The sequence below is a fragment of the Bubalus kerabau genome, chromosome 2 (genome assembly GCF_029407905.1).
Source record: "Bubalus kerabau isolate K-KA32 ecotype Philippines breed swamp buffalo chromosome 2, PCC_UOA_SB_1v2, whole genome shotgun sequence".
In the NCBI taxonomy this organism is placed as follows: Eukaryota; Metazoa; Chordata; class Mammalia; order Artiodactyla; family Bovidae; genus Bubalus; species Bubalus kerabau.
Window position 1 is genome coordinate 70,234,296 of NC_073625.1, and position 14,705 is coordinate 70,249,000.

Below are 14,705 nucleotides of genomic sequence, written 5' to 3' on the forward strand. Positions count from 1 at the left end.
CTTTGCCTATGTTAGTTTCTTCCCATTTTAATCCTTACTGCCTGCGGCTCCCAGAAGCACATCATATCATCCCCCTTCTTAAAATCCTCTAATGATGCATTATCCTCAGCAGGAAGAGGTATAAATGTGACATTGTATATGAGATGTGTATGATCTCAATGCCATATAATTACACAAAAAAGTTCATCTATTAGAGGTCAAATTTTATTCCCACCCTCAGAATCCATATACTGAACTCATAACTCCTAGTATCTCAGAATGGAGATATTTGAAGATAAAGTCTTTAGAGAAGTAATAAAGTTAAAATAAGGGCATTGGGCTGGACCCTAATCCAACACGACTGGTGTATTTATAAAAGGGGAACTTTGGACACAGAGAAAGCATAGGGAAAAAAAAATGATGTCAAACAAGAGGGAGAAGACAGCTATCTACTAGCCAAGGAGAGAGACCCTGAACAGATTTTTCCCTCACAGCCTTTGAAATGATCCAGTTCTACTGAATCTTCATTCAGAATTCTAGCCTCCAGAACTGTGAGACAATAAACATCTGTTGTTTAAGCCACCCAGACTGTGGTACTTTGTTATGGCAGTCCTTGGAAACTAAGATGACTCCCATTTTTACCACTGCCTCATATACACATACACATACTGTTAACCACACTGCCTTGCTAATAATGTGTTATCTGTACAGAAGCCTCAGGGGAAATTTACAAACAGTCCTCCTGTAGGATTTTAGTCCTCACGAGTCTGAGAGACTGATGTTTTAACTATGAGCAAACACATTTCACATCATATCATAGAATAAAAACTACTTCATCAGAAAACCATTTTTTTCTCATTAAATATCAATGCCAATTATAATTTACCACTAGTAATTTGTAATAAAAAGGAATTACATCTATTAATTCTGCCATCTAGTAAAGAATCTGCCATCTAGTAAAGAAATCAGTAACAACAAAAAAAGCTATGGAAATAGTATTAGGTATTAGTAGCTAACAATCTCATGGTACTTCTTGCGGGTCAGATGCTCTTCCAAGCACAGATAGAATCACTGACCTTGCTGACCTCACTGATCTTTCTCTTCATGGACTGAGGTCATGTCTCTTCTGAGCAAGGAAGATACTTCCAAGGATGGAAAATCAGAAATTGAGGAAGATTCAGTTTTTCTATGATGTGTTTAGTCCCCTGGGGAAAAAAATTAACGCAGTGATGTTCTTCAGGCACGTTGTAAATTTTGATTTTGGATTTCAATGCCACATTAACCTGATAAATACAGATTTTGTTTCAGCGCACTGCAAATTTTCTCAGATAAATTCATATTGTGAAGTTTTCCTCGATCCAGTTGTTCCAGGACTTTAGTAATAGAGTCATACTGGAGGGCTAATTAAAAGAGACTCTTGGGTACTATTCCCAAAAGTTCTGATTCACTATGTCTGGGGGAAGGGGAACCTGAATTTGCATGTTTAGGAAGTTCACAGATGCTGCTGGGACCACATTTTGAGAGCCACTGATTGAAACGATAAGCATTAACTGAAAACTGGAATCTATGATCATCAATTAACAACTCTCTTATCTGACAAAATTCTCCAGAAGGTTGCCAAGTGGAGGAAACAACAGAGTATATGACTGATTATAAATGTTCAATCAGTTGGTATATTTAGAAAAACCACCAGGATTGTTTTGTTTTTTGTTTTTTTTTTTCATTGTTTGTGCACATGTGGTTATTTATTTTTATTTCAAGACTATTTGGCAGAATTTATCATTAGTTGGGAAAATGCATGTGTGGTCTGTGTATATGTTAATATATGTGAGTGTGTGTATATTGAAAATAATTCTCAACAGCAATCTAATACATAAATGTGAGGGTCTATTTATGTGGAGCATTAATAGAGCACATGGAGCATTCCTATTTCTAATGGCGCATTCTTATTTCTAAATACATTTTTTGAGTAATTGAGGAAGATAAACAGCCTAATTATGTAAAGTTGTCCTCGTGTTAGCAGACATGGTTTTCTCAAAACTTTGTTACTCTCTCAGTCTCCCCCTAGTGTTCCTAACTGGATATGAAAAGTAACAGATAACAGTGGAGGCTTCCCTTTTCACCACACCCTCTCCAGCATTTATTGTTTGTAGATTTTTTGGATGACGGTCATTTTGCTGGTGTGAGGCGATAATCTCATTGTAGTTTTGATTTGCATTTCTTTAATAATTAACGATATTGAACATCTTTTCATGTATCTCTTGACCATCTGTATGCCTTCTATGGAGAAATATCTATTTAGGTCTGGCAACCCACTCCAGTACTCTTGCCTGGAGAATCCCATGGATGGAGGAGCACGGTAGGCTGCAGTCATGGGGTCGCTGAGAGTCGGACATGACTGAGCGACTTCACTTTCATTTTTCACTTTCACGCACTGGAGAAGGAAATGGCAACCCACTCTAGTATTCTTGCCTGGAGAATCCAAGGGACAGAGGAGCCTGTTGGGTACCGCCTATGGGGTCACACAGAGTCGGACACGACTGACGTGACTTAGCAGCAGCAGCAGCATATTTCTTGATTAGGAGACTTAGAGAATGAACTTATGATTATGGGGGGTGAGGGAGAGGGATAGTTAAGGTGTTTGGAATTGACATGTACCCACTACTATATTTAAAATGGGTAACCAACAAGGACCTACTGTATAGCACAGGGAATTCTCCTCAAAAGTATTTGACAACCTAAGTAAGAAAAGTATTTGAAAAAGAATAGATGCATGTGTATCTGATTCACTTTGTTGTACTTTTGAGGCTAACACAATATTGTTAATCAATTACTCTCCAATATAAAATGAAGAAAAAAGCAGTAACAGATAAACTTCTTATATTTGATATACTCAACAGTGAATTATATCAAAGGGATCCACACGTTCCTTTAAGGTAGTACCAGTATTTTTGTAAGTGTTCAAGATAATTGCAAAATGAGAGTGGTGCTTAGAAAAAATTATTATTTTACAAAACATAGAGCTTATGCATCTTAGGGCCTTCCCAGGTGGCGCTAGTGCTAAAGAACATACCTGCCAATACAGGAGACATAAGAGACATGGGTTCAATCCTTGGATCAGGAAGATCCCCTGGGTGAGGGCATGGTAACCCACTCCAGTATTTTGACCTGGAGAATCTCCATGGACAGAGTGGCCTGGCGGGCTACAGACCATGGGGTTGCAAAAGAGTTGGACGTGACTTAATGACTAAACTACAAGTGACAGTTAAATTAAAAAGGTAAAAACAGGTAAATTAAGATTGTTTTTAACTCAATATTTTCAAAGTCTTATGATTATAGTGTGTATTTTACACTTGCAGCCTTTCTCACTTGGACCAGCTACAATTGAAGTGCTCAATAACCACATATGACCAGTGGCTTCTATATTGGACAGCACAGTATTAGATCATATTTCCTCTTATGCATTTGCTTTAAAGGAAAAATATGTAAACATTTGTTATGGACTATGGGATATTTTACTGTTAGCTTAAATTGCACTTATTAAGACAGGAGCACCAATCCAAAAAAAAAAAAAATGGCCCCAAATTATAGAGTCTCTAACATATTGACAGAGAGCAGCCTAGAAAATGAACAGGGAGGCTCCTTCTCAGGTAGAGGAGGGACATGCATATTGACAAGCCTTACCCTGTGATTTCAGCCATCTTTGCTTGAGTTAGCTTTATGGTTTTGTAGAACTGAATGTCTGATTCCTTTTAAACTTCTGAGTTTAAATATAAAATACAATGGCTCCTTCATCTGCCACCACACAAGGAAGGATGCTGAATAGACTTCTGTAAGCTTTTGCTGTTATTACACAAGTTGCCCTTATTTAAAATGGCTTCCCTTGAGTTCTACATCAATTTCATAACAACTATTACCATAAAACCATATTCTTTACTTCTTGACTTGTTTTTCTCCACTTACGTAAACCCCATGAGATTAGAGACTTTCTTTCACTTTCCAATTTACTGCTCTCTCCCTAACACATGTGCTGCCACATGGTACATGCCCCATTGAATAAACAATAGATTTATTTAAACTGAGGGATTTCTTCCAACATCAGAAAATATTTTTCTTCAAGTATACCTTTTAAACACAATCTTTCTTTTACAGTCTTTACACATTCTCTTCTTTCATCTTTTCTTCTGGCCTCGTGTGGTAGAGAATGTATAGGACACATAGTTGAGACAGTCATTTTTTTCTCTACTCAGGTCCCTTGGGAATTTCCACCAAATTCCATGTCTCAGCCAATATATTGCTAACAGAGATGACCAACTTTACTTACTTCATAGAGTTGTTAGAATGATTATTTTGATATATTGTAATTTATAAAATTACCAGGTTGGCCAAAAATTTGTTTTTTTTTTCCATTAAAATGTAGAGGTTTAGGTACATTAAAAATTGCAAAGGCAACAATAGAAAACTTTAATTTGGATAAATATCACCCAAGAAGAGGAAAGGAAAATGGGGGTGAGAATAGTACAAGTCCGTTATGTCCCAGTCTTTCATCTCAAGGAATCAATATATATACAAACTGATAAATTTAATAAATTGTTGATAAATCAGGTTAGAAGTATAAGCATATCTTCTGAAATTCTAGACTTATATTAGCTCAGCTGGTTAAGAATCCACCTGCAATTCAAGAGATCCCAATTTGATACCTGTATTGGGAAGATCCCCTGAAGAAGGGTTAGGCTTGCCACTCCAGTATCCTTGGGCTTCCCTGGTGACTCTGATGGTAAAGACTCCGCCTGCAATGTGTTGAGCCCTGGGTTTGGAAGATCCCCTGGAGAAGGTAGCAGCTACCCACTCCAGTATTCTAGCCTTGAGAATTCCATGGACTGTATACTCCATGGTGTTGCAAAGAGTCAGACATGACTGAGCGACTTTCACTTTTTTTTTTCTGAAATTCTAAAATCATTAGAATTAAAAAGGGAAAAAAGAGTTAAAAGACAAAGTGACTAGGATGTGTAACTGGGCATAAGCAGTAAATGCGGAAAACTTGCAATTCACCCTTAAATACTGTTATTTTTTTTATTGCCAGTGGTTTTTATTACTTCAGTGAGTGTTAGTCGCTTATTTGTGTCTGACTCTTTGCAACACCATGGACTGTAGCCAGCCAGGCTCTTCTGTCCATGCAGGTTTTCCAGGCAAGAATATTGGAGTAGGTTGCCATTTCTTTCTCCAGTGAGTCTTCCTGACCCAGGGATTGAACCCAGATTTCCTGCATTGCAGGCAGATTCTTTACCTTCTGAGCTACCAGCCCTGGTATATTACTTTAATTAAATATATTTTTTAAAAATGTAATGGAAAAATCCAAATGAACTTTTTGGTCAACTCAATACAAATGCTTCAAAATACAGTGTGTGTGTGTATCTGTGTGTGTGTGTGTGTGTGTGTGTAATCATGTATGGGTATTGGACAGAAAAGACTTTTCCTTCATCCTTTAAAGTATTCCCATCTGCATGGTCAACCTTGTTTCCAGATTAGATATGATCTTTCCTGTCTCAAGAGAAAGATATATAGCTTTCTATCTGTATCACTCATTTGGAAACTTAACTATATGCAAATTTGCAACAGTCTGTGATTGTGTCATATATAGATATAATTACCAATGTGGTAGAAAATCCCTGATGGGCATAATTCAAGACTATGATGAAAGAAAGGATCTAATAAAATCCCATTTAATATATCTATTTCTATGTTTCAGATAGTTCCCTAACTTGTTCACTGTGATTCAGAATTTAATGTTCTCATCATTTTATTTATTTAAAATCTTATAAAGGGCATATTAGGAAATAATAATTTTCATAGTTGATTCTACAATTTTATTTTTAAATTATAGATAAGTGTAAAGCTTCTTTGAAAATTATGGCAGAAAGAATATAAGAATAAAATGTTTAAGGGAAATATTAATTTTTAATTCTGATTTTCAAAAAGTGTGCTTTGGAAATTGTTACAAATTGTATTAAGATCAAACTACCTTGCCCAGAATATTTTATGTGATTATATATGCATATGCTGCTGCTGCTGCTGCTAAGTCGCTTCAGTCGTGTCCGACTCTGTGCGACCCCATAGACGGCAGCCCACCAGGCTCCCCTGTCCCTGGGATTCTCCAGGGAAGAACACTGGAGTGGGTTGCCATTTCCTTCTCCAATGCATCAAAGTGAAAAGTGAAAGTGAAGTCGCTCAGACATGTCCGACTCTTAGCGACCCCATGACTGCAGCCTACCAGGCTCCTCCGTCCATGGGATTTTCCAGGCAAGAGTACTGGAGTGGGGTGCCATCGCCTTCTCCGATATATGCATATAGCTTTGGATTAAAAATATACTTGACATTTTGTATCAATTGAATGGATGAAAATTGCTAATAACATATTTTTACTGTCACCTAATTTGAAAATGAGTTTTATTTTATACAATATCTCTTAGAATATAAAAACTACATATATGGTTTTAGTGGTATTTCACCTTAAATACATCGGAAAACATGAATGAAACTAACAGATCTTATATCACCAATTCTTCTGAGGTCAGTTTCTAGTGTTTATAAATACATATTTTAAAACATTAAAATATTCTCTCATGGCTAGACAGTTTAAGACTAGTCTAACAATCTTGTCCTAAATACATTGGAGCACTGCAGTGCATAAGTTGAAACACACATGGTTTAAATCTCTTAAACCATGTCCTCCATACACCCATCACTGGGAGAAGAACATAGTACTGCAATGGAAGAATTTATGATTTCCCTAGATATATAGAGCCAAACTACTATATTATCTAAATTTTGAGCCATTTTGCCTCAACTTTTCAGGTCTGAAAATGTTACAAAAAACCTTTAAAATATTCTGTGAACAGGATAACTCTTTAGTGTTAAATCCAAATCAGTATTAAATTCAAAATCAACATAGCCTAGCCACTCGATAGTAGTCCAAAAGCTGAAACATGACTCATTGCTAATCACAGTGATGACCAACATTCGGAAGTGGGCTTACAAATGTAGTTGTGATGTATTAGAATAAAAAAAAATTAAATCTGGCTAAAGAATTCTTTATCCTCCACATTTAGGTAGCTGACAGACTCTCTGAAAAACAGCAGTAAAGGATATATATATTCTGAATAATAAAAAACATATATATTTTAAATTGATATTATAATATTATACACACATATACAGTTAAAAAAAAATGAGCTTCTCTTATAGCTAAATTGGTAAAGAATCTGGCTGCAATGCAGGACATCCAGGTTTGATTCCTATGTCGGGAAGATCCCCTGGAGAAGGAAATGGCAACCCACTCCAGTATTCTTGCCTGGAGAATTCTATAAACAGAGGAGCCTGGGAGGCTACAATCCACAGGGTCTCAAGAGTCAGACATGACTTAGCAACTAAACCAACTACCACATACAGTAAAATACCACGAATATTGAGGAGAATTATACAAAAGTATAAGTAGATGGGAAAACAGTGGAAAGTGTCAGACTTTATTTTTGGGGGCTCCAAAATCACTGCAGATGGTGATTGCAGCCATGAAATTAAAAGACGATTACTCTTTGGAAGAAAAGTTATGACCAACCTAGATAGCATAAAAAAGCAGAGACATTACTTTGCCAATAAATGTCCATCTAGTCAAGGCTATGGTTTTTCCTGTGGTCATGTATGGATGTGAGAGTTGGACTGTGAAGAAAGCTGAGTGCCGAAGAATTGATGCTTTTGAACTGTGGTGTTGGGGAAGACTCTTGAGAGTCCCATGGACTGCAAGGAGATACAACCAGTCCATTCTAAAGGAGATAAGCTCTGGGTGTTCTTTGGAAGGACTGATGCTAAAGTTGAAACTCCAGTACTTTGGCCACCTCATGCAAAGAGTTGACTCATTGGGAAAGACTCTGATGCTGGGAGGGCTTGTGGGCAGGAGGAGAAGGGGACGACAGAGGATGAGATGGCTGGATGGCATCACTGACAATGGACGTGAGTTTGAGTGAACTCCAGGAACTGGTGATGGACAGGGAGACCTGGCATGTTGCAATTGATGGGGTCTCAAAGAGTCAGACACGACTGAGCGGCTGAACTGAACTGAACTGATAAGTAGAAGTATGTCTGTTTTATAGATGGCTGATGTTTAACTTGTATGTGCCATTCAGCTTAGTAGACAAAAGCAAAATTCTAAAGAGTGTATATTCTTACTCGTACATCAGATAAAAGCCAAAAACAAAAGTTGTCAGACAAATGTATGCTAATATTATTTTAACAAGTAATTGAACTTGAAATCAATCTCCCAACCATACTGATGCAAAATTCTGACTCCTTAACATTCTTTGTTGATATTAAATGCTGACATTTAGTATAGGTGCAGATTTTGACAAGACTAATAATACTATTTATATATGTAATTATTTAAATTGCCCATAGTGCCTCAGTTTAATTGTGTTCACTAAATTCGCATGCATAATGTATGACATCAGTGCTGTCAACCATCAATCTACATATCAGACAGCAACACATCAACTAAATGACAGGATAAAATGTTTCAGTTGATTCCCAAAAGAACTTCAACTTTTGAGGACAGAAGTTTGTATCGTATTTATGTATTAAAGGAGAATATATATTTGGTGAAATTTCCTCAAGACTCCTTCAAAAAGATCACAGTTATGCTAATTCAAAGAGAAAAAAGCCCATAGAATAAAGACTGGTAATTTATTTTCTTTGTTCTTTACTTTTTATTGACATATAATTAACATATAATATTCTATTGGTTTCAAATGTAGAACATAAGGATCTGATAAATATATTATGTATATATAATATATATATATATATATATATATATATATATATAAAATATCCTCTGAAGAAGGAAATGGCTACCAATCCAGTAGTCTTGCCCGGAGAATTCCATGGACAGAGGAGCTTGGCAGGTTTCAGTCCATGGGGTTGCAAAGCATCAGACACACTGAATGACTAACACTTTCACTTTCATATATGTTGAAATGATCAATGCAATAAAATCTAATTAACATCCATCACTATGCAGTTATCCTTTCTGTTTCTACGATGAGAAAGAATCCTTACAATCCACTCTCCTAACAACTTTCAAATATACAATACAGTGTTATTAGCTATATAGTACATTACATTATATTCCCAGGTCTTACTTATTTTATGACTGGAAATTTGTACTTTTACCCATTTGCCTACCCACATCCCTTGTCTCTGACAAGCACTAATTTCTTCTCTGTATCTATGAGTTCCTGATTTTGTTTTATTTTGGTTTGATTTTTGTTTTAGATTTTATGCATAATGGAGATCATATGGTCTTTGTGTTTCTTTTTCTGACTTATTTACTTAACATAATGTGCTCAAGGTCCATCTTTGCTGTCACAAATGACAAGATTCCCTTCTTTTTTATGACTGAATAATATTCCAGTTTGTGTATGTATCTGTGTGTGTGTGTGCATCAGTTATTCTTTATCTGTTCAGTGGACACTTTGGTTGTTCCATGGTCTTGGCTGTTATAAATAATGCTGCAGTGAACTTGGGGATGCAGATATTCTTTTCCAGTTGGTGTTATTGTTGTTTTCTTCTAATAAATACTCACAGAGTATTCATCTTTGTTTGTGTAGGCCAGCAACCACCCTGAAAGTCCTGTATAGCTGTATAGACACCGTCTCAAAATAACGTTTTAAAATATATATAATAAAATACCTTTAGGGAAAAAATTATATTGAAATTATCAAATTTTCATGACATTAGGTATGTGGTATCAAGTACATGGAATTTGTTATTAACATATTAATGGCAAGAAATGGTGGCAGATCTTATAACATAAAATATAAAAATAATGGTGATCATAGGAATACGTTGAGATAATTGCAACGTATTTGTAATATAATAGGAAATATATAATAGGAATATATGTAATATAATAGGAAAATATGAGAAAAAAAGCCACAGATATTCCTAATAGTTCTTCAGCTTATTGTCCACTTTTATAACAGTGAAAGTAAAAATGATTTTTTTCCCCTATCCAATATCACAGACCTTCTGAATTCTACCTTCAAGCTCCTCGGATATTTGTAAACCCAAGGTTAACAATTCCTGCCATAGATTAAACCTTGTATTTCCATCAGTCTAGTTCATTTTTCTTTGAGAATCAAGTTATTGATTTATTTACGTCAGAAATAAAAAAAGCTATTGTGCATTTTTCAGTTTATACCAGGCAAAACAGTTGGGAATATTTTCTCTAACCAACTAATGTAGAAAGTACTTATATTTTAATGTCAGTTCAGTTCAGTTCAGTTGCTCAGTCTTGTCTGATTCTTTGCGACCCCATGAATCTCAGCACGCCAGGCCTCCCTGCCCATCACCAACTTCCGGAGTTCACTCAAACTCACATCCATCGAGTCGGTGATGCCATCCAGCCATCTCATCCTCTGTCGTCCCCTTCTCCTCCTGCCCCCAATCCCTCCCAGCATCAGAGTCTTTTCCAATGAGTCAACTCTTTGCATGAGGTGGCCAAAGTACTGGAGTTTCAGCTTTAGCATCATTCCTTCCAAAGAACACCCAGGGCTGATCTCCTTTAAAATGGACTGGTTGGATCTCCTTGCAGTCAAAGGGACTCTCAAGAGTCTTCTCCAGCAGCACAGTTCAAAAGCATCAATTCTTCAGTGCTCAGCTTTCTTCACAGTTTAACTCTCACATCCATACATGACCAGTGGAAAAACCATAGCCTTGACTAGATGGACCTTTGTTGGCAAAGTAAGGTCTCTGCTTTTCAATGTACTATCTAGGTTGGTCATAACTTTCCTTCCAAAGAGTAATCGTCTTTTAATTTCATGGCTGCAATCACCATCTGCAGTGATTTTGGAGCCCCCAAAAATAAAGTCTGACACTGTTTCCCCTGTTTCCCCTGTTTCCCCATCTATTTCCCATGAAGTGATGGGACCAGATGCCATGATCTTCGTTTTCTGAATGTTGAGCTTTAAGCCAACCTTTTCACTCTCCACTTTCACTTTCATCAAGAGGCTTTTTAGTTCCTCTTCACTTTCTGTCATAAGGGTGGTGTCATCTGCATATCTGGGGTTATAGATATTTCTCCTGGCAATCTTGATTCCAGCTTGTGCTTCTTCCAGCCCAGTGTTTCTCATGATGTACTCTAATGTAACTTTCCTTTAATTTTATTTTTACCATTTTAGCAAGGTACATGTGGATGCTACATGAACATGCTTTGGAAACTGAAAATGTTCTTGAATTCACAGTATTAATCAAAATGCCAGGCCATATACATTAAGGATTTAGCAATCTGAACAGTATTACTCAGAGCTTCGTACTCTATGGTATCCATGCTATACTGGCACCAGGGAAGCCCCTTCATACATGGAGAATGTAGTAAACAATTAATAGCTTAGGACATATGATTAAAAATAAGAAAACATCACATTTGTAAGGAATAGATTAAAACACAATGAAAATGAAACAGAGGAAAAGGTGAAAGTACCCATATGCTTTATTTCTCTTCCCCTACTTCTCCTACATTAAATTGAAACATGTTTTGCAAGATGGAATAGAAAATACGCCCTTCAAGTCTTGAGTAAACTGTCAGGACACACCAGTATAAGGTAGTCTTTTTAGTACAGCTAAATTTCACTAATTTTCACCAGTTCCCCATGAGGCTCAAGAGAGCACATTTCCAGAAAGAGTAGCAGAAAGATTGCCTTCATACATATTAACTGTTCTGTTCATATTAAAGATTTGTTAAAGACGACCTCAACATGATTTTAGAGATGAAATGTAATTCTCAGATAATAGCTTTGAGATATGAGCATGATCAGCATTACATCAAAAATTGTATCAAAATATCAGAAGTATTCCTCCAGTTCTTTAAACCTATATTAGTTTCCTGTCACCATGTAGCAAATTGTCACAAAATCAAGGGCTTCAAACAGCACCCATTTAATACCTCACAGTTCAGTAGCTCAGATCAAGTGCAGATTCACTGAGTTTTCTACTCAAGCTGCCACAACTCAAAATTTTCACCAGACAGACTTGTTTTGAAGACCTTGGGAAAACTCCATTTCCAAAATCATTCAGGTAGTTGTCAGAATCCAGTTCCTTGTGGTCCTTGTGGTTCTCCTTTCTTCATGACTCTCAGCTAAGTAAGGAAAACAGATGTTGAAACCATTTTATATACTCACTGATTCCATCAATTAAATATGCATTTAATAATGCCTTATACCAGTTATCATTCCAAACATTATTAGTGCACTAGCAAACACACATTCACTGCTCTGAAAGGCAGGTTATTTCACAAATATATCACAATCATTAATAATAGTAAGCAATAAACTCAATGTGGTCCGTGGGGTCACAAAGAGTCAGACACGACTGAGTGACTAAACTGAACCGAATGAAACTGATGACTACATTTCAACACACATTCACTGTGAAACCACCACGTGCCATTCACTGTGTTACACGCTGAAAACACACCTGATCATTCAGTTCCTAACTTTTTATAAAACAAAGCCATGGCTATTTTACAGCAGATCATTACCAAACTAAACAATATATTTTATTTTTTATATGTAACATGAAGAATGTATTTAATCCCAGCTTTCTTTCCAAATCTGGTGTTTTTAATCGTTGATAGATGGAGAGTAGCTAATGACCTGGAGAATATGAAAATATTCCAAGCATGCCTAAAAAATGAGACCATCAATTCAGATCCAAGGGCACTTCTCAAATAGCTGCATTTAAGGTGCCAGGATCTTGATGGTATCTCCAGGAAATTGGAAGAAGATGATGTTTCCATCCTAAATAATCTGATCAGATAATTGAATGTTCTGTTAATCACCTTGAAATGGATGAGCCTAATATGCAAATTATATATGGTAAGAGCTAATGATCAGAAAGATAATTTACTAATGACTTTCAGAAATTAAATGGTTTCAAGATTTTTCAGAATTGAAACAATTATTTAGATGTTATGATGAATTAATGTACTTTATTGTCTGGTATTCTTGCAGAAACAATATTAAAGACTGTTTAAAGATATAAATGTGAATTGGAGAATTTAAGAGTAGAGCTTTTAAATATTCTTGTATTTATGGCAGTTTAATGTTTGTTTGTTTTTTTTTCTAAAGATGTTGTACCAAACATTTCAAATTATTTTAAAATGCACATATATAGTGGCAACTACTGTAATTTTACAGAGAAGGCAATGGCACCCCACTCCAGTACTCTTGCCTGGAAAATCCCATGGACAGAGGAGCCTGGTAGGCTGCAGTCTATGCGGTCGCTAAGGGTCGGACACGACTGAGCGACTTCACTTTCACTTTTCACTTTCATGCATTGGAGAAGGAAATGGCAACCCACTCCAGTGTTCTTGCCTGGAGAATCCCAGGGACAGAGGAGCCTGGTGGGCTGCTGTTTATGGGGTCGCACAGAGTCAGACACAACTGAAGTGACTTAGCAGCGCTATATATTTAACACACAAAAATAATAGAGGTAGAGCTCAAAGATTAAACTGACTCATTTTTCATTAAAAAATGAACAAAGTTTTACAAAGAAAAGGATAAGAAGAAAAGGAGTAATACAAATATTGTTAAGTGCATAGCCTATTACCATATAAGAAAGTGTTGTGAACATGTGATCAGAAATCTAACAGGAATAGTTTCATCCTATTAAATCATTTCATCCTATTTCATTCCCCTGGAGAAGGAAATGGCAACCCACTCTAGTATTCTTGCCTGGGCTATCTCATGGGGAGATGACCCTGGTGGGCTACAGTCCCTGGGGTTGTAAAAATGTCAGACGTGATCCAGCAATAGCAAATGGACTGGACTGAATCATTTAAAGTAAGGATAGTTAGGGCTTCCCTCATAGCTCAGTCAGTAAAGAATCTGCCTGCAGTGCAGGAGACTGGGGTTCAATTCCTGGGTCTGGAAGTTCCTCTGGAGAAGGAAATGGCAACCCACTCCAATATTCTTGCTGGAGAATCCCACAGACAGAGGAGTCTGGCAGGCTACAGTCCATGGGATACCTCTTAGAGACTAAACCACCACCACCAGGTGACAAGTAATTACATCCAGTAATTAACAGCATCCAGTGCAAGAATATTTGAGAATTTCCAGGTTTTCTTTCTCAGGATTATAAGCCAAGATATTAAGAGACTCTTTTTCTAGGGTCACAGAGCTAGTCGAGAAGGATCAGATCAAAACCTGGTTTTTCTCTATACAATGCCTTGCTTTCACTCTCAAAAAGTAAGCATTTGAACTAAACACAGGAAACAATTTAGGACTGATGTTGAAATTATAAGCCATAGTTTGGATCCAAGCTCTCATTACTTTCCACGTTTTCAGAAAGGAAAAAGCAAGAGTAGTGATGATGGAAATAAACTAATGCTAATAAGGTGACAAATATGTACTTGATCCTGTTTTCTCAATCAGCTGTTCCATGTCTAGTTCTAACTGTTGCTTCTACCATACATTTTTCTCAGCAGACAGGTAAGATGGTCTGATAGTCCCATCTCGTTAAGAATTTTCCACATTTGTTGTTATCCACACAATCGAAGAGCCACATAGTCAAATTATTCATTCACATAATCAACCAAACAGAACTAGATGTTTTTCTAGAATTCCCTTGCTTTTTCCATGATCCAACAAATGTTGCCAATTTGATCTCTGGTTCCT

General features: G+C 36.6%; 1 long non-coding RNA gene across 1 annotated transcript; it reads right to left on the reverse strand.

The window, feature by feature from the left end:
• Positions 1–11,601: 11,601 nt before the first annotated feature.
• Positions 11,602–12,741, reverse strand: LOC129643390 (uncharacterized). The gene is made up of 2 exons (XR_008710281.1): positions 12,684–12,741; positions 11,602–12,166 (listed from the first exon to the last, which is right to left on the reverse strand). It is a non-coding gene; the product is annotated as an uncharacterized LOC129643390 (long non-coding RNA).
• Positions 12,742–14,705: the final 1,964 nt, after the last annotated feature.